Source organism: Triturus cristatus, chromosome 7 (assembly GCF_964204655.1).
Source record: "Triturus cristatus chromosome 7, aTriCri1.1, whole genome shotgun sequence".
NCBI lineage: Eukaryota > Metazoa > Chordata > Amphibia > Caudata > Salamandridae > Triturus > Triturus cristatus.
In genome coordinates, this window is record NC_140590.1 from 1070225410 (window position 1) to 1070250784 (window position 25375).

Here is a 25375-nt window from a genome sequence, read left to right on the forward strand (position 1 = left end):
ACACTCATCCACCCATACAGTCCTGCACACATGCTGTGTTCAACACATACAAACAGTGAGTCACTCATTCATGCACCTATGCACTACGTAATACCCCCCACCGAACCATGCAGACACTCAGACTGATACTCAAAAAAACAACTAATAACCTATATAGACACCCATGTAGCTACTCACCAACCCATGCAGCCACTTATACACAAAGTGAGAGATACACTTAATCAGTCAGTTACACAATCAATTTTTCAAAAACAAATCATCCATTTAGACACTTATATACCCATTTATTCTTCCATCGACCTTGAGATATACATATATAAAACATCTTTAATTTTCAGAAAAACACACATTCACTGGATGATGTCATCACTGATGTCATCAGTGATGTCATTTGAGATGTCATCAGTGATGTCATGAGTGATGTCACTGACCATGTCATGAGTGATGTAATATGTGACGTCATCAGCAGTGCATTGCGGGCGCGCGAGTTATAGTTAGCTTAACTAACTATAACGGGGCAATTTCATTGGTTTTTTACGAGTAAAATGTCCAGCTAACTATAACATGTGTGAAACCTATGGTTTTTTCACTGAATTTCTAAGGTTTTTTAAATGCTAATTCCTAACTATAACGTGTGTGAAACCTATGGTTTTTTCAGTGAATTTCTAAGGTTTTTTAAATGCTAATTCCTAACTATAACGTGTGTGAAACCCATGGTTTTTTCAGTGAATATATATATATATATATCCAAATTGTCTGCTAATAAGCAAAACGCACTCTCAGTAGCTATGTAGGTAACTTTTAATTTGCACTGTAACGCGTTTCGGGAGACACGCTCCCTTGGTCACACAGTGTGGCATCTCATCACAAGCATCCATAAGTACAGGGTGAAATAAACATAGTCAAAGGACTGCCGGCTTGAAGTGCAAAACAGAGGGTGATTTTGGCGGCCATCTTAAAATGGTGTACAATTATATAAACCAAATGGTATACATTATAAATAAACAAATCAGAATGGCCCCATATGCAGTGCGATAGTTATTCATGAAAACCATGTCAATACGTCTCGTCATAGTGACTGATTGAAGAAAAAGACTATAGTCAAAAAGACTGCCGGCTGCAAATGCAAAACTATTTTGGCGGCCATCTTGTAAAGGTGTGAAATTATTTAAAACCAAGTGGTAAACATTATCAAAACAGATTGGCTCTATATATAGTACGACTGTTATGCATCAAAACCAATGCAAGAACTATGCTTTGCATTCTTGTCAAATATGCATGGGAAGATCGGGAGAGCATAATGAAAGAGATACTAGAAATTGAAGAAGAACTCAAAACACACAATGAACAAGCTGTAATTAAAAAATTCAAGGAAGAATTGAAAACAAAACTCACACAGCATGAAGAAGACATCAAAATAAGGAAACAAAGAAAGCTGCATCGCGATTGTATAGACTATGAGACAGGTCGCATATTAACTTATAGCAGGAAGTACGATCATATGTATGATATTCAAACATCCAAAACAGATAAGGATATAACTACCATCACGGAAACCATGGCTCAAACGACCACTATAATTGATGACTCGGATACGGATATTTCAGAAAAAACAACCAGCACTACATCCGAAGTAGAAGTAATAACCCGACCGGCCACTTTTTTGGACGAATTCCGAGTGCTGAAGAAGGGGCGGCAGTCGGGGAGATCAACCCCTCCACAAGAACAAACACCGAGAGGAAGAGGAAACCGTGGGAGGGGAAGAGGAAGAGGAAGAGGCAGGGGCGCAGCAAACAAAGGAGAACAAGGCGGAAGCACAGAACAATCAAGAGGAAGAACCACAGAGCCAATGGGAACCAGACGGGGAGGCTACAGGAATAACCAATGATGAATGACAACGCTATGGTAAATAAAACCATCATAAATCTCACTAACCGGCATCTGTCTGACCTTGAGAGGAGAACACTATGTCTTGGTTTATCCTTTTGCCCCACAGAAGTATTTAACTACTCTAATACAAGAATAGACATGTTTAAATTTATTAGAAAGTTGAAACTCACCAAATGGCACACCCTCAAAAGTGGCACGTCTGAATACAGTAGTACATCCTTGAACCCTGATGACCAACCTAGCCTTACAATAGGGGATGCCAACATGGTACGAACCATGCAAAATCTTGCGTATGATATTATCACAGATGATGGCAGTGAAAATACATTTACAGAGATAAACAATATTGTAACTGATAAAGCAGCCATGACGGGTTTTAAGCCAAAATCCATATTCTATCCTATGCTCCCACACGACAACATTGATACGTTCCATGACATTGTCACTAAATCCCTTCTTGATTGCAAGCATGGACGAAATAAAGGGAAGGACAAATCCTTTAATCTTACCATGAAACAGAGATCAATTATTACTGCATTGGGTAATGACCCTAACCTTGTCATTCGTCCAGCTGACAAGGAGGGCAATGTAGTATTGCAAGAAAAAGAAATGTACCTAAAAGAAGCATAGAGACAATTGGGAAATGATAAATTCTACTCTAAGAGCAGCTCAAGAGAATACAATGAAAGTATTACCACAACGTGGGAAAATTTGTCTATATGGCAGCAGCAGGGTCTAATCTCATGGGAAGAATTTTTATTCCTCAAAAGAGATTATCCCAAACTCCCCATAATTTACTTTCTTCCCAAAATCCACAAAGACCCACTTGTACCCCCTGGAAGACCAATTGTCTCATCAATTGGTAGTGTATTTGAAAACATCTCCAAGTATGTCGGTCACTTTTTACAAAACTATGTGTTTAAATTACCCACACATGTCAAAGACACTAAAGACTTCCTACGCAAAATTGATAGTATTGTGTGGCATGAAAATCACATGTTTCTAACACTAGACGTATGCTCCTTGTATACTATCATTGAACACAGTCAGGGAATTAGAGCATGCATACATTACCTCAATGAGAGAGACATTATGTATCTTGACCACACTAAGATGCTAACAGAAATGATGAACATGTGTCTTCGCAATAATATATTTTTGTTTAACGGAGACCTTTATAAACAAATCACAGGTACATCAATGGGGACATGTTTCGCGCCTAGTTTCGCGAATTTGTTTCTAGGTTTGTGGGAAGAAGAAGTACGCAATGATGTTAAATATGCCACTTATCTTAACAAAGTTGACACCTGGTTAAGATACATAGATGACCTGTTTCTTATTTGGAAAGGTAGTGAACAGGAAGCGACAGAATTTGTAAACCTCCTGAATGACAACTCCTATAACATTGTTTTAACTCACAACTTGCAAAAAGAAGAAATAGAATTCCTTGACATCAAGATTTCAGCTAAAGGCAATGCCTTAGAAACAAGACTATACCGGAAAGAAACAGCCGGTAATAGTCTTCTTCATGCCCTCAGCAGCCACCCTGACACCCTTAAATGGAGTATACCTTATGGGGAGCTGCTGAGGGCAAGACGCAACTGTAGCGACAATGAGGGATATCTCAAAGAAGAACAAATAATGTTAAAAAGATTCAGGGAACGAGGTTACCCGGATTGGGTGCTGAACAGGGCTGTTTCCAAAATTAGAAAGATAACCAGAGAGGAAACATTAGAAACTAAGACACAAGAAAATATGACGGAAAATAATGAGACAAGGGTGATCCTAACTTACAACAAAGAATCACGTAAGGTTAAAAAAATCCTTACTGACAATTGGAATATTCTCCAAAATGACTCCATCATAGGCCCTCAAATCAGCACTAGACCCAAAATAACATACCGCAAAAGCAAAAGTCTGCGAGATATATTAGTGCATGGTGATATTACTGTCAATAGGGACCCGTATCACTATAATTTGAAAGGCTTTCATCCTTGCGGACACTGCAAGGCATGCAGAAATAGCAAGATGGTTAAAGAATTGAGCTTACCTGGGAGAGTCGGTATGAAAAGCATAACACAATTCCTTACTTGTAGCACAACATATGTTATATATGTTCTTGAATGTCCCTGTGCTAAAAGATATGTAGGGAGTACCACTCACATGGCTAAGAAGAGAGTTCTCGAACACCTGAGAGCAGTGAATAACAAAGATCCACACTACCCCATTGCACGACACTTTGCTGAATTCCACCTTTCCAACAGCAATTTACTTAGCTATTTTGTTGTGGAACAAGTGAGAGTGGGGAGGAGGGGAGGTAACAGAGAACTGTCCTTGAGAAAACGTGAATCTATGTGGATTATGGACCTTGAAACGAAATTCCCGAAAGGTCATAATCAAGACGAGGAATTGGCAACACACTTGATTGAAGACTAGCCCTTTTTTGCTGAAGTTTCTCATCGTATTATGCATGTGTAATGTTTGCAGTCTGTGTAGATGTTTGTGAAAACATGGTAATGGCAATATTTTAACTACAATTTTTCCTTTGTTGTTTATCGTTTCAGGAGGAAAGGAAGGGGCCCTTTATATCCTCACGAGCACTTCACGGGCTCCTACCCTTTTCTTCGGTTCCATTGGAATGAAATCTGCAAATAAGTAGATATGAAAACACTCTTTTTCTATTTTGATTTTATTTACTCTCTATCCCACTAGTATTGTTCCACATATTCTCTTTTTCTAGTTCTCACGTTTTATTGAATTCTATTGAAGGGATCACATCTGCACCTAAGTACACTTATGAGTACATTTGGACTTACATGCCGGTTCAGTTAATTTTTGTGCTCCTCATTCTCTTCCTCCCTGTAATGGCACATCCACTTTGGTGCGAGTATTTAATCTATTTAAGTATATTCTTTAGTGCATTGCGGATATGGGAAGTTACTATAAGCCTCAACTTACTTTGTCACATTAATGTGCTCCATATAGCCAACTGTGTTGCCTTGTAACATTGTGAGTGATGTTGTCATCATGATGTATAGAGGCTTAATTAATGATGCTTATTTCAAGCTAGCAATCATTTCAAAATGTGCTTCTGTTATACTGTGAAAGAGATAGTCCTTTACATCAATCAGTCACTAAGACGAGATGTATTGACATGGTTTTGATGAATTACTGTCGTACTGTATATAGAGCCAATGATGCTTATATCAAGCTAGTAATCACTTAAAAATGTGCTTCTGTTATAATGTGTAAGAGATAGTCCCTTTCATCAATCAGTCACGAAGACAAGATGTATTAACATGGTTTTGATGCATAACAGTCGTACTATATATAGAGCCAATCTGTTTTGATAATGTTTACCACTTGGTGTTAAATAATTTCACACCATTACAAGATGGCCGCCAAAATAGTTTTGCATTTGCAGCCGGCAGTCTTTTTGACTATAGTCTTTTTCTTCAATCAGTCACTATGACGAGACGTATTGACATGGTTTTCATGAATAACTATCGCACTGCATATGGGGCCATTCTGATTTGTTTATTTATAATGTATACCATTTGGTTTATATAATTGTACACCATTTTAAGATGGCCGGCAAAATCACCCTCTGTTTTGCACTTCAAGCCGGCAGTCCTTTGACTATGTTTATTTCACCCTGTACTTATGGATGCTTGTGATGAGATGCCACACTGTGTGACCAAGGGAGCGTGTCTCCCGAAACGCGTTACAGTGCAAATTAAAAGTTACCTACATAGCTACTGAGAGTGCGTTTTGCTTATTAGCAGACAATTTGGATAAAATTTGCCGGCGGTGGCTCTACCGGCTTAACGCACCACCCAACAACGGGCGAAATCCCAGGAGGAGCTTACAGCGTCATTTTGAATATATATATATATATATATATATATAGAGAGAGAGAGAGAGAGAGAGAGAGAGAGAGAATTGCTGGTGTTGAGACTGCTCTATACAGGAGCTGCTTTCCACCTAAACTTGAAAACTACCCAGAGGTCTCTGCTTCTTTTTTTGCATAATTTATGCATCACTCTATGCCTGAAAGGGTATTGCTTTGACTTATACTGGGTGCCTCCTTGTGTCTGGACAGAGCTATACCTCTCTGAAAAACTATAATGAGAGCAAAACACTGTGTCAGGTGCAGCTTTTACTCATTTCAGATTGGCTTGGTTAGTATTTTACCAATTCAAAGCTGTAATACTGTGCCTGGAAGGGTAAATGGCTTTTGTCATTTTTACAGATCATCAGGGACAGCACTTTGCTAGTCCTATGATTAAAGACTTTGCTGTAGAAATGGCAAGACTTTGTCCCTTTCTATCTCATCGTGGATGGCACTGTGCTAATCCTAGGACCAAAGTTTCCATAAGAAAAGCGCTTTTTATGTTGCCAATAACCGTGGCGCCGCTAGACGAATCTTCACATAGGTGCCGATTACGATCCGGTAAAAAATGTCCCCGTGCGACTCGTATCCGGTCTTTTTACCGTACGAATCGTACAAGTGCCGTACGAACTGGCAATCACGATTCGCATGGTAAAAAGTCCATACGAACCGCATTGGGAATCATTCCCCACACGTCCTCGGGTCGGAAAATGTGTCCGACACGTCCTCGTACGATTTACCGTACAAATGTGAAAGGTGAAGTCCGACCGAGGAATCACGATCCATCCCGTGCGTCCGAGGTTACAACCGTATGGAAAAAACACTGACCGCACCGAACTCCCATAGCAACCATGGAGACGTGCCCGCATACGTGCCGACCCCCCCCCAGCCCCCGTACGTACGCGCCGACCCCCCCCCAGCCCCCGTATGTATGCGCCGACCCCCCCAGCCCCCGTACGTACGCGCCGAACCCCCCTGTATGTACACCCGTGTACGTGTCGAACCCCCCCGTGTACGTTCGAGTCGAACCCCCCGTGTACGTTCGAGTCGAACCCCCCCGTGTACGTTCGAGTCGAACCCCCTGTGTACGTTCGAGTGGAACCCCCCTGTGTATGTTCGAGTCGAACCCCCCCGTGTACGTTCGAGACGAACCCCCCGTGTACGTTCGAGTCGAACCCCCCGTGTACGTTCGAGTCGAACCCCCCGTGTATGTACACCTGTGTACGTGTCAAACCCCCGTGTACGTTCGAGTCGAACCCCCCGTGTACGTTCGAGTCGAACCCCCCCGTGTACGTTCGAGTCGAACCCCCCCGTGTAAGTTCGAGTCGAACCCCCCGTGTACGTTCGAGTCGAACCCCCCGTGTATGTACACCCGTGTACGTGTCGAACCCCCCCATGTACGTTCGAGTCAAACCCCCCGTGTACGTTCGAGTCGAACCCCCCGTGTACGTTCGAGTCGAACCCCCGTGTATGTACACCCGTGTACATTTGAGTCGTACCCCCACCCGTGTATGTACGGTGCGTACCCCCAGCGCTACGCTGCATACCCCCAGCGCTACGCGCTGGGGGTACGCACCGTACATACACGGGTGGGGGTACGACTCGAACGTACACGGTGTACATATACCAGGGGGTTCGACTCGAACATACACGGGGGGGTTCGACTCGAACGTACACGGGGGGTTCGACTCGAACGTACACGGGGGGGTTCGACACGTACACGGGTGTACATACACGGGGGGTTCGACTCGAACGTACACGGGGGGTTCGACTCGAACGTACACGGGGGTTCGACTCGAACGTACACGGGGGGGTTCGACACGTACACGGGTGTACATACACGGGGGGTTCGACTCGAACGTACACGGGGGGGTTCGACACGTACACGGGTGTACATACACGGGGGGTTCGACTTGAACGTACACGGGGGGGTTCGACTCGAACGTACACGGGGTGTTCGACACGTACACGGGTGTACATACAGGGGGGTTCGGCGCGTACGTACGGGGGCTGGGGGGGGTCGGCGCGTACGTACGGGGGCTGGGGGGGTCGGCACGTATGTACGGGGGCTGGGGGGGGGTCGGCGCGTACGTACGGGGGCTGGGGGGGGTACGGTGCGTACCGGGCCACCTACTCTGGTCGATTCGCGCCGTACTTCGCTTTTCCGGCACTTTTTGGGTGCCGTGAAAATATTGCCGTCCGGACTGCTGTCGGTTCGAATCGTAATTCCTGGGTCGTGAAACGCTGCCTGAAAGCGTCCTGACGTCACGTCGCAGCATTCCCGGATCACATTCGTATGTATATTTTCGTCGGTCGGTGTTTTTTACGATTCGTACGGAAATGGTGTTTCCGTGCGAATCGTAATTCCATGTTTGTAAAGTTTTACGACCGGGTACGAGTCGGATGGGGAAAACGCTTCGACCGACGGTTCGTACCCGGTTTTTACCGGATCGTAATCGGCACCAAAATGTTCACAAAATGTCCTCTTTGTGGTTCAGCATCTGTGTTGAAGGTTTCTGAATGATCCACCAAGAGCGGGCCGGGCATAAAGGAGGGCCCCAAAACGTGTTTTCCCATGTTATGTCTAAGGGGATTTTTCATTTTTTGAACACTACTACAGTGGAATTACACAAAATTTAGCAGGAAGCTAGATGGTGGCCCACAAAGCGTGCTTTCTGTGATTTGCTGTAAATCTGTTCATTAGATTTTGAGATATTTCCCCTAAAAAAATATAGATATCTGTGGACTCGAGTCCTTGCAGTGGACTCGTGGATCGTACTAAAATTTGATTGGCTGCCAACATTTCAGCCAAGAAATGTTGGCAGCCATGTGGTATATGTGCTGCAATGCACATGCCAGCTGAGATATGTTGGCAGCACTATACACATGGTTCACGTTAGGATCCTCCAAAATCTCAAAGCAATCAGTAACAAGGATCAGGCTTATCCGGTTGCTCGCCACATTAATGAAATACATGGTGGAAGAAGTGAGGAACTAAGCTATTTTCCAATTGATTTGGTTCCTAAGAGGTGAAGAGGGGGGAATCGGGAAAGAAAATTAAGACAACTAGAGTCCCGATACATTTTAATGTTTGACTATAAGACCCCCAATGGCTTAAATTCTGACGAGGATCTATTTGTACACTTAGGATGAGGAACAGTAGAAAAAGAGCTAAATAGTGACAAGATTAGAGGAAGGGGAAGCGAGAGGACAAGAGATACATAAGAGAATCAGGGTCAGCATACCTTATGAGTCAAAATTAAAGTGAAATTCAAAACCATAATGAAGATGCCGACTTGGAGGGATCTGCCTGGGTAATATCTTTTGATGACTAGAAAGAGGTCTTTTTTAAGTAGTGTAATTAGACATTTATTTGTACCAATAATTATATGAATTTGTGCGGCGGTGGTCAATCCAGTAAAATGATGTTCTATCAGTGTCCCTACATCAGGGAAGGGACAAAAGGAGAGACTAATTGTGTCAATAGATTAGAAATCAAGTTTTAATTATGAATGTCCATTATGTTTTTAGCTGGTTTTTAGATCAATTTCAAAAATTGTTCTAATGGAAGTAATTGCTATATTTTTGCACTTGCCCTGCGAAAATGACAAGAGCTGCTATTTGCAATTTTGCACATAATGGAATTGTCTTTGTAATTATGCACTTTTATATAGGCTGCTATTGTACATTTGCAAAAGTTTAGGAAATCACTTGTACTGTGTTGGCCATAATAGCCGTCATTGCAACTTTGCACTTTTATATAGGCTGCTATTGCATAATTTGCACACTTATAGGAAATCAGTTGCATATGTAAACACCTATAAGCTACAACAAACATTACGCTGCTAATATGTCATACCTGCTGCTGTTGCAAATTTTGCATGAATTCACAGGCTGTTATAAACCAAATGGCCGCTATAGCAACTTTGCACTTACATATAGGCTGCTACTGCATAATTTGCACACTTATAGGAAGGCACTTGTAAACACCTATAAGCTACAATAAATATTACGCTGCTAAATATGTCATACTGGCTGCTATTTCAAACTGTACACAAATAAAAAGGCTGCTATTGCATATTTGCACCACCGCGCCTGTTGCCTGCAAGACTTAGGGGATAGAGGCTTAAGGAGGATCGCAGGCTCCTGCAATGCGGGATGCTTGCGGGCATGCCAGTCAGTGGGAGGAAGAGGCTGGGCGGGGCCAGGTCTCTTGGCCCCTAGACTCTAGATATCTACCTGTCTATTCTACTGGCCTGCTTCTGCACTAGTAAGCACGTACCTTCTATATAATTCATTAAATTGACATGCTGGCAAACTTGAAATCACGGGGGAAGGTGGTTACGCCAAAATCCATGCCTAATTCCACACTTTCCACTGCTTTATATTGGGAGCGGCAAAGGCTATTGATAAGGAGATTGAGATTGCCGAACGGCGGCTATCAGTGGGGGAAGGCCCGGCTGGTTCGGCCACCGACCAGACATGATGGACGCCCAGGCCGCTCAAATGATTGATTTTAGCCAAAACAATCCTGTACCCATGAGTAGTGTTGTGGCTCCATCTCCCACTAAGCAGCCCTGCTCAACACCTCTTACTTTACCAGTACAAGATACGACTGGAAAAAGGAAGAAAAAAGTAAAACTTACGGAGCCCATAAGGTGTACACGGACCAGGTCAAAGAGAAAGTTCCAGGACACAAGCCCAGAAGCTCCAGCATCACCCTCACAAGGACCAGCTACCTCGAATGACACTACGTTTTTATTACCAACTCAGCCAGCAGATATCCCTCAGCAAATGACTGTGGCATTAATATCCCTGATAGAAAAGACGATTTCTAAACATTTTTTACCAATCTTAGCTAGATTAGATAAATTGGAGTCTACTGTGGCAATAATGCACTCCATGGTCAGGGATTTAATTCCAGGGGCTGGGGCAAAAGTGAATTCACTGGATGGGGGCTCTGTTCAAAGGGGGGTTCTAAACCAACATGAGGGGTCATCTGCCACATGCAACGCCCAACTACCGTGTCCTGTGAATAATGCCGTCCTAGAAACTCAGCCAGCATAGTAGCACAGAAGCACCAAGGGTCCGCTAGCACTAGACAAGTGGCAAATATATGCATTCCCCCAAGCAAAATTAAGCCTGGTCCACCATCCGCAGTTACTACTGGTAACGATGTATGCACAAACTAACTAACACCCCCATTACTGCCCCAAAAAAACAGCCCAATTAATCGAGACGATAAAGTGACCCCACATCTCCCACCAATGTGCTGTCCTTATGTAGCTATTCTCACCAATGTTCCCACTCTGCAGGAAAACCAACATGAATCACAGTCCCAGCTAAAGGACAAAACCTGCCATTGGCTCTAAACGAATTTAAAAAAAATGTAATTCAGACTAATATGATATTTTACATGTGAGGCGAGTCAGCTGGTTTGGCCCGTTACGCAAGTCATTTCCTGGAGATTGCATTTTTATAAATTGCAGAGCCCCAATTATTGCTAGTCGGTTGTTGGGATGGGGGACTCACTCAAACAACTAGAGGCTGGGCAAAGCAATCGCCATTTTACCACTTGGGTTCTTATACAGGCACCTCGAAAACAGTGGGAGGAACACTCCAGCCATTGAAATGGCCAGTGTAACGACTCCTATACATCAGGAGGCCCCCCTTTTGGAAACTAGAAATAGATATCATCACCAGAGTACTCTAGATTCTCAAGACTGACTATCCAGAGCATCTTCATCTTTACTGACACTCCCGGAAGACATATCTGCTATGCAGTCTGATGCCATATCCATGACATGCACCAGCAGTGATCCTGTTTTAAGTGATCCTGCACTACATAGTATTCATCTCTATTCCCAACAAATGCCCGGGGGAGTCACCAACACCATAGGAATTACACAGGAATCCTTAGTCGAGTTCCAGGACTTGAAAATCTTATCCTGGAATGCAGCGGGTATAAAGTGATTGGTGTAAGCTAATGGATGGTTTTCATTTTTTGTTTTCTGCAGGAAACTTGGGCAGTTGGACGTGTCCACAGGGTAGGTTTCACCACTTATAGTATTGAAGCCAAACAGCCAGCAGCTGGTCGTCCAGCAGGTGGCCTCTTGATCTGGGTTAAAAATTTGCTGGCCTGTAAAACAAGGTTTTACATCTCGATTCAGGTTAAATACTTGAGCTAGAACTATCACTGGGTAAGGGGAATGTGCAAGTAAGACTATTTAACATCTATAACCGGATTATTAGCCCCCATAGACCATCAGGGACAATAACAACGTTGACTGATTACCTTGATTCAGCCCTGGGGAGCCACTGACTGATAATCGCCAAAGATTTTAATACAACTTTTGAACCGTTTGATTACATACAGGATCTTATTTCAGACGGGGACAAGGCCAGGGGTATTGCTAAACTTCAGATACCACCTATTAAGAAATGCACTAGGGTGGGGCAACAAGTTTTATCACTCACTATTGCATTTGGGGTCAGAGCCTGTAACGGCCGGACACACACTGATAAAAGAGCGTGTCACACATTTAAGAGGAGGGCTTCTAAGACTCGGATCGACTATATTCTTGTCGATCTCGATCTGTGGTCTAGTGTTAAAGATATGGCTATTTTAATCCGGGAAGATAGTGATCACAATGCCCTGTCTCTTACGGTGTCTGGTTTAGCCTCATTGTATGGGCATCCCAGGATTTAGAGCACTCCGGTTATGATCACAAAGAACAACAGAAGAGTTAAATGGCCCCTTATTTTAGCTGATCCAACTGTACTCCCCAAAATATACACAAAGGCGGAGCAGACCCTAACAGACTTGAGTGCCTCTACCATAGGGTCAGTAGCCATTATGACCACTTTTTAAAAATTGATTACAAACATAAGACCTCTTTTTCACAAACAATGTACTAGATTAAAGCGGAAAACAGCACCTTGGTTCAATGAAGCCTGTAAAAAAGCCAGGGATGACTTATTTGACGCGGTGAAATGGAAGTCTCCCGTAGATGTAAAAAGTTGCAGAAAGTCATGTAAATTGGGACAAAATAAGGCAAAAAGGGACTGAGAGTCTGAAAAGTGGAGTATGCTTCTAGATGCTGCGAAACATAAGAATAGCCAACTCTTTTGGCACCTTCTGTCGAAGGGGTCACCAATTAGAAACGGAAACAGATTTCCATATACAGCCCCATGTGTGGGAGGAATATTTTGGAGATTTATTTGCAGGTCAGGGGCTCCTATACTATCCAGGCACATATATGAATCTTCAGGACTTTGAAACAACTGATGGAGACAACATAACAGTAGACAAAACCATTTTGGCCATTAATTTGTTGTAGAACGGGAAAGCCTCGGGCCTAGATAAGCTCCCAGGAGATCTGTATAAAGCCAAACCCATTATATGGGGCCCTCTGCTCCGAAAGGTCTTTAACACCATCTTCTTTGGGGGAGCTATTCCCATCCACAAAAAGGGTGACAAAGGGTTGCCTGGAAACTATAGGCCCATCAGGTTAATAGATGTTTCCCAAAAAATCTTTTGCAAAATCATTATGACCAGAATCCATAATTGGATTGAGGAAAATAATGTTTTGTCTGACTTACAGGCAGGATTTAGTTCTTCCACAAGCAACACTGATCAAGTCTTTAGATTCCACCTGTTAATATAGAAGGAAGTTACTATCAGAGGAGGACACTTATATGTGGTGTTTGTGGACCTAAAAACGGCCTTTGACTCTATAGATCGGTCCCAACTTTGGCTAGCATTGAGTGAATTAGGACTACCCCCTTATATACTCAGAATCCTGATTCGGCAACACCATGACACCTATGCCAAGGTCAGGTGGAACTCTGATGGCAGCCTGACCAATGACATATTGGTCCAGAAAGGCGTGTGCCATGGTTGCGTCCTTGCCCCTACATTATTTACCCTCTACATTAATGATCTAATTGGCGAACTCTATAATTGTGGTGGTGACCCCCCAAAACTGGCAGGCAGCGCAGTGCCTTGTCTACTTTTTGCAGACGACACACTGCTTATTGCCAGAACACCTCGAGGAATCCAAAACCTCTTAAATAAATTTGCTAAAGTCTGCAAAGAAAAGGGCTTAGAAATAAACTGCTCCAAAACTAAATATATGTCTTTTAATTCCTATAAATCCAACAAGGGCAAACTCGTGCTGGGCACGCAAATTTTGGAGCCAGTCAAGTCCTTCGATTACTTGGGAGTTCGCATCAGCGATAGCTTGGTATGGAATCCGCAGCTGGAAAAGAGTACTTTGACCGTTCAGCATGTAGATTGTGCCATAGTACGCAGGGCTAGGGCTTCCCCCTACCGGCCAATTTCACCTATCCTAGAACTTCATAGGGCAAAAGGCCTAGGAGCGGCCCTATACGGGGCCGAGCTATGGGGGTTGGAAAATCTGACGAGCCTAACCCTTGCCGGAAATAAATTAATTAGAGCCATCATGAACCTGCCAGTGAATACACCTCTCCTGCCGCTAAGACTAGATCTTGGTCTAAAACCTATAGAACACTTTGCCATTCTTAGGGCACTTTTGTTCTGGATAAGGGCATGGACAAGCAACACTCTCAGGTCCCGTTGAAGGAAGCCATGGTCGAGCTGATTGCCTTGCACAAGCAAACAGGTCAAATCAAGTGGTTCAACAAAATCAAGGCTTGGATTTTAAAAATAGGGTTGGGGCAGCTCTGGGAGGAACCTTGCACCATTACTAAATATATGGTCCCCCTTGTTAAAGAAAGGTACTGGGGACTGATGGTCTCGGAAAGCTTGAACGCGCTGCACATGGCACTTTAACTGCGAGGTTCTTAAATGTTAAAGGTTTTTGGTTTCGAAACTTTCCTGGACGATATTGAACCACCCCAGGCACGAGCACTGTATACCCAATTTAGATACAAAACCAGTCCTTTAAATGCAAGGAGAAGAAGCTGGGGAAATGTGTCAGTTAATTCATTGTGCCCCTCTTGTCACACTGCTCCCGAGACACTTGAGCATTTTCTCTTTTGTTGTCCCTCCTGATCTTAGAAAAACTTGGATAGCTCCTGTCTGTTGTATGCTTTCTTTTAGGTGTCCTCTGGAAGCCACACGCATTTTTAAATCAGATACTGCAAGCTGGCTAGTGTTTGCTATTTCAAGAATTTTGCTCTTTGCCTGGTGGAAGAGGTCAAAATGTGTTAACCAGTCTCTGAACATTGTTGTGTCTATTTAGCTCCACCTGTTTTTATGATTGATTCTGCTCATTGTGTTTCTATAGGAAGATTTATAAGTCTGTTTCTTAATAGATATCTCAATGAACATTTTTTAATGCAATTTTAACTATATTTATTCTGATGTACTGTTTTTTTATGATGTGAATGATCATATTTTTGATTGAATAAAGTAATAAAAATGTGATTCTATTTGCACACTTCCATTTTGTATCTGTACATTCATTTCTGTAGGAAGAAACTTAATTACAATATATTGTAAAAACTGGCAATACAAAGATGTGAAGCATTGAATTTAAAAGAATTGACACATTCATGAAACTGTTCTGCAAATATACTTTTGTATTTTGCTAGTTCTTTGCCACACATAAGAGATAAAGTGGTTAACAACAAACCACCGAAATTAACGCACTAACAAACCAAATAGATGGCACTCACGGGCTTGTAGATGTGTCAGCGAGTGGTACAATAAAGTTTATTTCAAAAAAGAAAAAGATAGAATACTCATTGCACTAAAAAATACAAAACAGAAAAACGAAATAAACAAAAAATGGATTAATAGAAAAGTAAATTATAAACAAATATGTAACTAAAGTCTTTGGAATTTAAAAGTATCTTGTGAATGGTGCATATTTTGAAAACCAGTGGAGCATTTTGTCTATGTCCATTAGGGCATGTGATGTTGTACACTTTTACTTTAAAAGCGTTTCTGTAAAATAACTCCTTGTCATGGCCCCAAGCAAAAGAGAATAAAGGTTCTTACACCGTATGTTGGAGATTGCTGTGTCGCCATTTCCGGTGCAGGAGCATTTGTTTGTTTATATACAGAATTTGCGGTGTACGTACTCGAATGTTCCTGTCATTTACAATACGTAGGCAGCACTAAGCTGCAGGTGTTAAATCGCATTTTGCAACACTTACGTGCAATAGTTAATTCTGACCCCAGCTAATCTGTTGCTCGGCATTTTAAGCTAGTTCATAAGAACAACCTAAAGGATTTTAGCTATTTTGTAATAGATGCAGTACCCAGGTCAATAAGGGGAGGTAGTAGAGAAAAGAAATTGCGTTGGAAACACAATATATCTTACAACTTGACACCAAGATGCCGAATGGCCTCAACACGGGAGAGGATTTTCACAATTTCTTGTAATTTAATGTATATATGTCTCTGCATCTGTTTCCCGCCTTATATGAATTGTGGTGATCTGTATATTCCAGTTTTTTATCCGATTGATTTTAGCCCTGTTTTAGCTCAATTTTTACCTGGTTTTACCTGATTTTATCGGTTTTACTTGGTTTAAGTGGGGTTTTACTTGGTGATTTTAATCGGTTTTAGAATACTGTGAAGGATTCCCCGAATCATTGATGTACTGTATGACTATCTGCACTAGGTAACAGTAAGGTCCAACATCTGCTTATTTACACTGCTTATTTTGCACATTAGACTGATATCACTCTCTGAATCTGCAACCCATTAATCGTCAAGCTGTGAATCAACTTTGGTGCAGTATCTAATGGCTATCATTGATGTCCGGTTTTTGCACTATGTTCAAATAGTGCACAAGCACTTTTATATACTGAAAACATGTTTACAGGCATAGCACGGCCATCCATCTACTTCTATCAAAGTTTCAGCTATGATGAATTAAATAGCTGGTTTACTTTTGACACAAGTACTTTTTATGCACTAGCACTTTAATTTTAAATTTGCACTAATGTTCTTCCCCATGCACGATATCTGCTTAACTATGGATAACTATTTCAATTTAAATGCAGTTTCTTCTCTATGTCGCTATCCAGCTTTGACAGTGTACTATTGCATTTAGCCACTTGGCTTTATATATAACATGAATTGTTCTGTTTGTATAATGGATGCTGATAGTCGCTATATTTTATTGGTATTTATACTTTTTGATTAGATTATCCTTTAATGCACACATGCAGTATTTTGTTTAGCTCTATCATGTGAGAGGGAGGGGCTTTAGAATCATTGTGTCACTATAAAACACTGTTACAGGTTCAGGCACGTCATGTGATCAAGACCGAGAAGACCCGGTCGAAACGCGTCATGCTGTGGATTTTGCAATAAAGCACTTCAAGTTCAAGCACGTTGTGGTCCGTACCAGATTTCCGTGGACTGGATTCTAATCAGGATTGTGATTTTTTCATATATATATATATATATATATATATATATTCCAAACGAAAAGGCGACGTGAGGATTGCCCAGCCATTCGGGTCGGGGCCTGACAGGCGCGTCACCACCTCAAAAATTCCAAACGAAAAACACGTCCTTCTTAGTTCGTGCAATCAGGCCCAACCAGACGTGCTTCAGTACAAAATTCTTTATTCATGGCAGATCTCAAAGCATTACGCGTTTCGACTTGGAAACAGTCTTAATCATATGCAGCCAAGTAATGCGAGTACGTCCGTTTGTTCTTTTAAACGTGATTTAGACAGCAATGAAGGACTACAATGTACCAGCCTTACATGTTGAGTATTCCTTAAAGTTGCAGTGGACACATCATTAACATTATTAAACTTATCACCAAGCAAATTAGAGCGGAATTACTTCTCTACACTACATGTAGAAGTTCAATATCAATCTTTTTAATAAAGTTTGTCAGTTTATTCCTTTTCAGTTATTATCCATCGATGTTATAAACCACAGCAACCACAATGCTTTGCGAGTGTCTTTTTCTCTCAAAGGTACGTATCCTTCAACGCTGGGGAGTTCCAGGAAATGGCGGCAAGACGAGGTTTCTAACCCGCGGCAGCGATAAATCCGCTGTGCAGGGGATGACAGGTGAGAGGGAAAAAATTATAAGTGCCCAGGGAGGGGATCGCAAAGTTTAAAACACACAAATTTCTAGACGTTTTTTGAACAAGAAATTAAAGTTGCAAGCTGTCAATACTCCCGGCTTCCGCCTCAGGAGGTTACTAACAATGTCGGGTGCTAGTAATCAGCGCGCGTTTAAGTAGCCTAGTGGAGAGGGCGTGGCCAGCGATAGTGGGCGTGTCCTGGGGAGTTCCAGGAAATGGCGGCAAGACGTGGTTTCTAACCCGCAGCAGCGATAAATCCGCTGTGCGGGGGATGACAGGTGAGAGGGAAAAAATGATAAGTGCCCAGGGAGAGGATCGCAAAGTTTAAAACACACAAATTTCTAGACGTTTAAAAAAAAAAAAAATTAAAGTTACAAGCTGTCAATACTCCCGGCTACCGCCTCAGGAGGTTGCTAACAATGTCGGGCGCTAGTAATCAGCGCGCGTTCAAGTAGCCTAGTGGAGAGGGCGTGGCAGCGATAGTGGGCGTGTCCTGGGGAGTTCCAGGAAATGGCGGCAAGACGAGGTTTCTAACCCGTGGCACCTATAAATCCGCTGTGCGGGGGATGACAGGTGAGAGGGAAAAAATGATAAGTGCCCAGGGAGGGGATCGCAAAGTTTAAAACACACACATTTCTAGACGTTTTAAAAAAAATAAAATAAAGTTACAAGCAGGGGTACCATACCCTTGCACAGCGTGCTACAAAAACAACATTCAGGCAAGTCCGCGTGGGCAATGCAATGTTATCTCAGACTTTAGATGCATTTCAATAGACCTTGCCACACATGGAATTTAATCCTTTAAAGGCGTAAAAGGAATGTTGGTGCATGTAATAATTCATGGGGTAAACTCAAGAACTTAGCGTTGAATGATACGTACCTTTGAGAGAAAAAGACACTCGCAAAGCATTGTGGTTGCTGTGGTTTATAACATCGATGGATAATAACTGAAAAGGAATCAACTGACAAACTTTATTAAAAAGATTGATATTGAACTTTCACATGTAGAGAAGTAATTCCGCTCTAATTTGCTTGGTGATAAGTTTAATATTATTAATGATGTGTCCACTGCAACTTTAAGGAATACTCAACATGTAAGGCTGGTACATTGTAGTCCTTCATTGCTGTCTAAATCACGTTTAAAAGAACAAACAGACGTACTCGCATTTCTTGGCTGCATGTGATTAAGACTGTTTCTAAGTCGAAACGCGTAATGCTTTGAGATCTGCCATGAATAAAGAATTTTGTACTGAAGCACGTCTGGTTGGGCCTGATTGCACGAACTAAGAAGGACGTGTTTTTCGTTTGGAATATTTGAGGTGGTGACGCGCCTGTCAGGCCCTGACCCGAATGGCTGGGCAATCCTTACGTCGCCTTTTCGTTTGGAAGCTATTCAAAGGGGATGCCCGCCGGCTGAATCTAAGAGGTTGAAAGAGTATTGATAGCAGGGCCACGAGTGAGAGGCCCGCTTCGACTTGGCAAATTTCTATGGAGCAGCCCGGGTTTGCAGGGGTACCATAACCTTGCACAGCGTGCTTCAAAAACAACATTCAGGCAAGTCCGCGTGGGCAATGCAATGTTATCTCACACTTTATATGGATTTCAATAGACCTTGCCATACATGGAATTTAATCCTTTAAAGGCGTAAAAGCAATGTTGGTGCATGTAATAATTCATGGGGTGAACTCAAGAACTTAGCGTTGAAGGATATGTACCTTTGAGAGAAAAAGAAACTCGCAAAGCATTGTGGTTGCTGTGGTTTATAACATCGATGGATAATAACTGAAAAGGAATCAACTGACAAACTTTATTAAAAAGATTGACATTGAACTTCCACAGGTAGAGAAGTAATTCCGCTCTAATTTGCTTGGTGATAAGTTTAATAATATTAATGATGTGTCCACTGCAACTTTAAGGAATACTCAACATGTAAGGCTGGTACATTGTAGTCCTTCATTGCTGTCTAAATCACGTTTAAAAAAACAAACGGACGTACTCGCATTTCTTGGCTGCATATGATTATGACTGTTTCTAAGTCGAAACGCGTAATACTTTGAGATCTGCCATGAATAAAGAATTTTGTACTGAAGCACGTCTGGTTGGGCCTGATTGCACGAACTAAGAAGGACGTGTTTTTCGTTTGGAATATTTGAGGTGGTGACGCGCCGGTCAGGCCCCGACCCGAATGGCTGGGCAATCCTCACGTTGCCTTTTCGTTTGGAAGCTATTCAAAGGGGATGCCCGCCGGCTGAATCTACGAGGTTGAAAGAGTATTGATAGCAGGGCCACGAGTGAGAGGCCCGCTTCGACTTGGCAAATTTCTATGGAGCAGCCAGGGTTTGCAGGGGTACCATACCCTTGCACAGCGTGCTACAAAAACAACATTCAGGCAAGTCCACGTGGGCAATGCAATGTTATCTCAGACTTTATATGGATTTCAATAGACCTTGCCACACATGGAATTTAATCCTTTAAAGGCGTAAAAGCAATGTTGGTGCATGTAATAATTCATGGGGTAAACTCAAGAACTTAGCGTTGAGGGATACGTACCTTTGAGAGAAAAAGACACTCGCAAAGCATTGTGGTTGCTGTAGTTTATAACATCGATGGATAATAACTGAAAAGGAATCAACTGACAAACTTTATTAAAAAGATTGATATTGAACTTCCACATGTAGAGAAGTAATTCCGCTCTAATTTGCTTGGTGATAAGTTTAATATTATTAATGCTGTGTCCACTGCAACTTTAAGGAATACTCAACACGTAAGGCTGGTACATTGTAGTCCTTCATTGCTGTCTAAATCACGTTTAAAAGAACAAACGAACGTACTCGCATTTCTTGGCTGCATATGATTAAGACTGTTTCTAAGTCGAAACGCGTAATACTTTGAGATCTGCCATGAATAAAGAATTTTGTACTGAAGCACGTCTGGTTGGGCCTGATTGCACGAACTAAGAAGGACGTGTTTTTCGTTTGGAATATTTGAGGTGGTGACACGCCTGTCAGGCCCCGAACCGAATGGCTGGGCAATCCTTACGTCACCTTTTCGTTTGGAAGCTATTTAAAGGGGATGCCCGCCGGCTGAATCTACGAGGTTGAAAGAGTATTGATAGCAGGGCCACGAGTGAGAGGCCCGCTTCGACTTGGCAAATTTCTAAGGAGCAGTCAGGGTTTGCAGGGGTACCATACCCTTGAACAGCGTGCTACAAAAACAACATTCAGGCAAATCCGCGTGGGCAATGCAATGTTATCTCAGACTTTATATGGATTTCAATAGACCTTGCCACACATGGAATTTAATCCTTTCAAGGCGTAAAAGGAATGTTGGTGCATGTAATAATTCATGGGGTGAACTCAAGAACTTAGCGTTGAAGGATATGTACCTTTGAGAGAAAAAGAAACTTGCAAAGCATTGTGGTTGCTGTGGTTTATAACATCGATGGATAATAACTGAAAAGGAATCAACTGACAAACTTTATTAAAAAGATTGATATTGAACTTCCACAGGTAGATAAGTAATTCCGCTCTAATGTGCTTGGTGATAACTTTAATAATATTAATGATGTGTCCACTGCAACTTTAAGGAATACTCAACATGTAAGGCTGGTACATTGTAGTCTTTCATTGCTGTCTAAATCACGTTTAAAAGAACAAACGGACGTACTCGCATTTCTTGGCTGCATATTATTAAGACTGTTTCTAAGTCGAAACGCGTAATGCTTTGAGATCTGCCATGAATAAAGAATTTTGTACTGAAGCACGTCTGGTTGGGCCTGATTGCATGAACTAAGAAGGACGTGTTTTTCGTTTGCTATATTTGAGGTGGTGACGCGCCGGTCAGGCCCCGACCCGAATGGCTGGGCAATCCTCACGTCGCCTTTTCGTTTGGAAGCTATTCAAAGGGGATGCCCGCCGGCTGAATCTACGAGGTTAAAAGAGTATTAATAGCAGGGCCACGAGTGAGAGGCCCGCTTCGACTTGGCAAATTTCTATGGAGCAGCCAGGGTTTGCAGGGGTACCATACCCTTGCACAGCGTGCTACAAAAACAACATTCAGGCAAGTCCGCGTGGGCAATGCAATGTTATCTCAGACTTTATATGGATTTCAATAGACCTTGCCACACATGGAATTTAATCCTTTAAAGGCGTAAAAGCAATGTTGGTGCATGTAATAATTCATGGGGTAAACTCAAGAACTCAGCGTTGAAGGATACGTACCTTTGAGAGAAAAAGACACTCGCAAAGCATTGTGGTTGCTGTAGTTTATAACATCGATGGATAATAACTGAAAAGGAATCAACTGACAAACTTTATTAAAAAGATTGATATTGAACTTCCACATGTAGAGAAGTAATTCCGCTCTAATTTGCTTGGTGATAAGTTTAATATTATTAATGATGTGTCCACTGCAACTTTAAGGAATACTCAACATGTAAGGCTGGTACATTGTAGTCCTTCATTGCTGTCTAAATCACGTTTAAAAGAACAAACGGACGTACTCGCATTTCTTGGCTGCATATGATTAAGACTGTTTCTAAGTCGAAACGCGTAATACTTTGAGATCTGCCATGAATAAAGAATTTTGTACTGAAGCACGTCTGGTTGGGCCTGATTGCATGAACTAAGAAGGACGTGTTTTTCGTTTGCTATATTTGAGGTGGTGACGCACCGGTCAGGCCCCGACCCGAATGGCTGGGCAATCCTCACGTCGCCTTTTCGTTTGGAAGCTATTCAAAGGGGATGCCCGCCGGCTGAATCTACGAGGTTAAAAGAGTATTAATAGCAGGGCCACGAGTGAGAGGCCCGCTTCGACTTGGCAAATTTCTATGGAGCAGCCAGGGTTTGCAGGGGTACCATACCCTTGCACAGCGTGCTACAAAAACAACATTCAGGCAAGTCCGCGTGGGCAATGCAATGTTATCTCAGACTTTATATGGATTTCAATAGACCTTGCCACACATGGAATTTAATCCTTTAAAGGCATAAAAGCAATGTTGTTGTATGTAATAATTCATGGGGTAAACTCAAGAACTCAGCGTTGAAGGATACGTACCTTTGAGAGAAAAAGACACTCGCAAAGCATTGTGGTTGCTGTAGTTTATAACATCGATGGATAATAACTGAAAAGGAATCAACTGACAAACTTTATTAAAAAGATTGATATTGAACTTCCACATGTAGAGAAGTAATTCCGCTCTAATTTGCTTGGTGATAAGTTTAATATTATTAATGATGTGTCCACTGCAACTTTAAGGAATACTCAACATGAAAGGCTGGTACATTGTAGTCCTTCATTGCTGTCTAAATCACGTTTAAAAGAACAAACGGACGTACTCGCATTTCTTGGCTGCATATGATTAAGACTGTTTCTAAGTCGAAACGCGTAATACTTTGAGATCTGCCATGAATAAAGAATTTTGTACTGAAGCACGTCTGGTTGGGCCTGATTGCACGAACTAAGAAGGACATGTTTTTCGTTTGAAATATTTGAGGTGGTGACGCGCCGGTCAGGCCCCGACCCGAATGGCTGGGCAATCCTCACGTCGCCTTTTCGTTTGGAAGCTATTCAAAGGGGATGCCCGCCGGCTGAATCTACGAGGTTGAAAGAGTATTGATAGCAGGGCCACGAGTGAGAGGCCCGCTTCGACTTGGCAAATTTCTATGGAGCAGCCAGGGTTTGCAGGGGTACCATACCTTTGCACAGCGTGCTACAAAAACAACATTCAGGCAAGTCCGCATGGGCAATGCAATGTTATCTCAGACTTTATATGGATTTCAGTAGACCTTGCCACACATGGAATTTAATCCTTTAAAGGCGTAAAAGGAATGTTGGTGCATGTAATAATTCATGGGGTAAACTCAAGAACTTAGCATTGAAGGATACGTACCTTTGAGAGAAAAAGACACTCGCAAAGCATTGTGGTTGCTGTGGTTTATAACATCGATGGATAATAACTGAAAATGAATCAACTGACAAACTTTATTAAAAAGATTGAAATTGAACTTCCACATGTAGAGAAGTAATTCCGCTCTAATTTGCTTGGTGATAAGTTTAATAATGTTAATGATGTGTCCACTGCAACTTTAAGGAATGCTCAACATGTAAGGCTGGTACATTGTAGTCCTTCATTGCTGTCTAAATCACGTTTCAAAGAACAAACGGACGTACTCGCATTTCTTGGCTGCATATGATTAAGACTCTTTCTAAGTCGAAACGCGTAATGCTTTGAGATCTGCCATGAATAAAGAATTTTGTACTGAAGCACGTCTGGTTGGGCCTGATTGCACGAACTAAGAAGGACGTGTTTTTAGTTTGGAATATTTGAGGTGGTGACGCGCCTGTCAGGCCCCGACCCGAATGGCTGGGCAATCCCCACGTCGCCTTTTCGTTTGGAAGCTATTCAAAGGGGATGCCCGCCGGCTGAATCTGCGAGGTTGAAAGAGTATTGATAACAGGGCCACGAGTGAGAGGCCCGCTTCGACTTGGCAAATTTCTATGGAGCAGCCAGGGTTTGCAGGGGTACCATACCCTTGCACAGCGTGCTACAAAAACAACATTCAGGCAAGTCCGCGTGGGCAATGCAATGTTATCTCAGACTTTATATGGATTTCAATAGACCTTGCCACACATGGAATTTAATCCTTTAAAGGCGTAAAAGGAATGTTGGTGCATGTAATAATTCATGGGGTAAACTCAAGAACTTAGCGTTGAAGGATACGTACCTTTGAGAGAAAAAGACACTCGCAAAGCATTGTGGTTGCTGTGGTTTATGACATCGATGGATAATACCTGAAAAGGAATCAACTGACAAACTTTATTAAAAAGATTGATATTGAACTTCCACATGTAGAGAGGTAATTCCTCTCTAATTTGCTTGGTGATAACTTTAATAATATTAATGATGTGTCCACTGCAACTTTAAAGAATACTCAACATGTAAGGCTGGTACATTGTAGTCCTTCATTGCTGTCTAAATCACGTTTCAAAGAACAAACGGACGTACTCGCATTTCTTGGCTGCATATGATTAAGACTCTTTCTAAGTCGAAACGCGTAATGCTTTGAGATCTGCCATGAATAAAGAATTTTGTACTGAAGCACGTCTGGTTGGGCCTGATTGCACGAACTAAGAAGGACGTGTTTTTCGTTTGGAATATTTGAGGTGGTGACACGCCTGTCAGGCCCCGACCCGAATGGCTGGGCAATCCTTACGTCACCTTTTCGTTTGGAAGCTATTTAAAGGGGATGCCCGCCGGCTGAATCTACGAGGTTGAAAGAGTATTGATAGCAGGGCCACGAGTGAGAGGCCCGCTTCGACTTGGCAAATTTCTAAGGAGCAGTCAGGGTTTGCAGGGGTACCATACCCTTGAACAGCGTGCTACAAAAACAACATTCAGGCAAATCCGCATGGGCAATGCAATGTTATCTCAGACTTTATATGGATTTCAATAGACCTTGCCACACATGGAATTTAATCCTTTCAAGGCGTAAAAGGAATGTTGGTGCATGTAATAATTCATGGGGTGAACTCAAGAACTTAGCG